This window comes from Pseudomyrmex gracilis, unplaced genomic scaffold (assembly GCF_002006095.1).
Source record: "Pseudomyrmex gracilis isolate BER0280 unplaced genomic scaffold, ASM200609v1 scaffold_3293, whole genome shotgun sequence".
Taxonomy (NCBI): Eukaryota; Metazoa; Arthropoda; class Insecta; order Hymenoptera; family Formicidae; genus Pseudomyrmex; species Pseudomyrmex gracilis.
Window position 1 is genome coordinate 6,172 of NW_018023877.1, and position 3,637 is coordinate 9,808.

Genomic DNA, 3,637 nt, shown 5'->3' on the forward strand with positions numbered 1-3,637 from the left:
CCTTGGCTTGGCCAATCAAACTCGGATTCTGATTCCCCCGTTGCTGTCTCGTGAAAAAGTTGATCTTTGATTCGTGGTTACGCTTTAGCGAGAGCGCCAATCACAGGTTTTAGCCCAATCGGCTGGACTATCTTTTGTTTAGGTNTAACTAGATTCCGCGTTATCATATTTAGATTTGAGATCTCGACGCTTGTTTAAGATCTCCTGTTTCAACTTTCTTTCTGGAGGAGCAGGAGGTCAAATTTCGGTTAGATGACGCGCTGCGCTCATCGCACAACGCGAGTGTATATTATCGCTCCGCATTCCACTGGGAATTAGAAACCAATTTGTTTACGTACCGTGGCGACGTCTCACACGCAAACCGATTACAATTCTTATCGCCACAGCCCGACTCCTGTCCTCCATCCGGGAAGTCTCAGCATCTCGGTTTCTTAAAATCTACGATTATTATGATTCTCAGAACGAAAAGATCGTTCTCACGTTGCAAAAAAAAGGGGACGTGAAGTCCAGGACGTAACAATCCCTAGTATGCAAAAACATTCCGCATTTACGGACTGTTCGATTAATTTCAATTTTACATTGCAAAACTCTTACTGATTGAAAATCGTTTATTTGTAGCAATTGGACATAGACTTTAGTGTTATTCACGCGCGGCGTCGGAATGTCGCATTTTTCAATGTTCAGGAGCGATAAAGTTGTTACATTCGCTGAAGGTGATCCGCAATTGTATCCTATGATAGCCTGAACATTGGACGTAGACATAATAAAAATTATGACGGTAGTTATCGCTTTTTCTCGATTCTCCATCTGAAATCCAAAATCAGGTTATCGATCCAGGTTTTATGTATGATATTCTCAATCGATTAGGATGTACTATGCGGCTATTCTTTTTTATTCTGATTTTTATATTATTTCTGTTTAGAACTTCTAAAACTTCGTGAGGGCCAGTGTATTGGTCTCCAAATTTACCAGGATTCGGTCCTTTTAATAAAAACACCTGATCTCCTGGTCTAAAGATTCGTGAATTGATTTTTCGATCATAATAGATCTTAGATTTGGTTTTAGCCTCGATTACATTTTCTCGAGCGTTTTTCTGGATATTGTGCAGTTGAATTACTAAGTTTATCAAATAATCGTTGTAACTTGCCAATTTGTCGTTTAGTGCTAGAAGTTCGCTGAAAGGAACTCGTGCTATTTTGCCAAAAACTAATTTGTAAGGTGTATGTTTAGTTGCTTTGTGTACGCTACAATTATAATTAAACATTGCTAAACCTATCCATTTGTCCCACTGTTTTTGTTCGTTCGCGTATTGTTTTAAATATTCGCCTAATGCGTGATGTGATCGTTCTAATGACCCGTTAAATTGCGAATGAAAAGCTGTCGTACGAAATTTGCGGATTCGACATATGTTTGCTACCTTTCTCATTAAATCGCTAATGAAATTTCTTCCTTGATCGGTTAAGATGGCCTTAGGGACGCCTAGCACACTAATAAATTTATTTACAAAAGCTTCGGCTATTGTCTCGGCAGTTTGATCTGGTAATGGTATTCATGCAAAATTTAGTTAATTGATCTTGCAAGGTCAGTATCTATATGTTTTCCTTCTCGGTTTCCGGCAGAGGTCCTACTATATCCATTGCAACTTTATCAAAAGCCGAGCCAGGGGTGTCAGTAATTATCAGAGGTTGTTTTGTTTTTACGCTAACTAACTTTTTTAGTTGACATTGTAAACATTGTTGGATGTAGCGTTGTACGTCTAATTTTAAATTTTCTCAACAGTAATTGTGTTTAATACAATTATATGTTTTGTTTACTCCGCGATGTTCTCCGGTCGGAGAACAATGAGTTTCTCCTATTCTTATCGGTCTCAGATCTTTAAGAGGATAATTAAGTGTTCCGTTGCATATTATTAATGTAACAAACGTATTGGGTGCTTTCCAGCAACGGAACACAGTCATACACTGTGTAACACAGTGTTACACGGTGTCGACTTGTAGCTGGAACGCTATTTAGCTTTTGTTTTTCATTGTCAGAGTGCAGAACAGTCACTTTACATAACTTATCATTAAGTTTTCCTGCATATTGTATACATGATAAATATGGTATATTTTAAACTGCTTGTTATACTCGTATCTGTTTGTATAATTGTATGTGTAATCAACATATATATTTATAATAATAATTTAAAATTGCATAAAATNAATATAAAAGAAAAGATAGTGATTAGTCTTCTAATAGAGAATACACTAAACATCAGTACAAGTACAGAAAACTCAAGTACCAGTAAAACTGACTGGAACAATAGTAACCTTTCAATCAGTGATGATACATCTTCGAGTAATGAAGAAGACGATTTGCTGTTTCCTCTAATGAAGTATTTAAGCAGTGGGTTAGAGACATCGAATCGAAAATTATCTTTATATTGTGGATAGCTGGACAGACTTAGAATTTAAGGAGCACTTACGAATTGAGCGTATCACAGCAATTCGATTAATAGGTAATACTTATTATAAAATATAATTTTTGTTTTTAGATAAATTTATAATATTTGAAATCTATAATTTTTTATACATTCTAGATGAATTACATGAAAGTGGATTTATTCCTTCGCATTCCTTTGGAATAAAACCAATTGAAACGAAACTCAGTTTTCTTATATTTTTATGGCACTTAGCAAACACAGAACCTTTACGAACAATATCAGATAGATTTGATGTCTCAATTTTATCTGTCTTTCGAGTAATCCGTCGAGTGACAGCTTGGATTTTGACAAAATTAGATAACGTCATCAAATGGCCTGAAGGACAACACGTNGCATATGTTTGTCATCAGTTTTATTGTAAGAGAGGGATCCCAAATATAATAGGAGCTATTGATTCTACTCACATTAAAATACAAAAACTTAACGTAGAAAATGCAAGAGATTATTATAACCGGAAAAAATATTTCTTTGTAATTTTACAAGCCGTTGTAAATGCAGATATAAAATTTACCAACATATACTGTGGTCAGCCAGGTTCTCTTCATGATGCACGAGTTTTGAGAAAATCTGCATTATATAATTCAGCTAATGAATATAGAGAAATAATATTTCCGGATGAAAAATTTTTAATCGGTGATTCTGCGTATCCATTATTACAGTGGCTCGTTACTCCTTTTAAAGATAATGGTCACCTTACTCCTCTACAAACCGAATTTAATTTCATACTTTCTTCAACACGTATTGTTGTAGAAAAAGCATTTGGTTATCTNAAAGGACGCTTCCGACGAATCAAATTTTTTTCAGAATATTGCGAAATGCCATTTATTACAAATACAATTGTAGCTGCATGTATTCTACATAATATATGTTTAGATTATAATGATGAAAATTTTGATTTTGATAATATGGAACTTGAAATACCGAACGATTATGTAAATGATGATTATAAGGAACATAATAATAATTGTTTAGATAGAAGGATGCAATTATTCAGAGAACTATTTGATCAAGGATAAACAGTATGTATTGATTATCTATAAGTGATTATTATGCATGTAATGTATAAGTAAATAGAAATAAGTAACCATAACAGCTTGAATATATATATTTTATTTTTTATTATATGTAAATTATAAATAAATAAAAATACATGAC

At 34.0% G+C, this 3,637-nt stretch overlaps 1 pseudogene; it reads left to right on the plus strand.

Annotated features, from left to right (window-relative positions):
• The first annotated feature begins 661 nt into the window (after positions 1 to 661).
• Positions 662 to 3,498, plus strand: LOC109863131 (annotated as a pseudogene).
• The last annotated feature ends 139 nt before the right edge of the window (positions 3,499 to 3,637 follow it).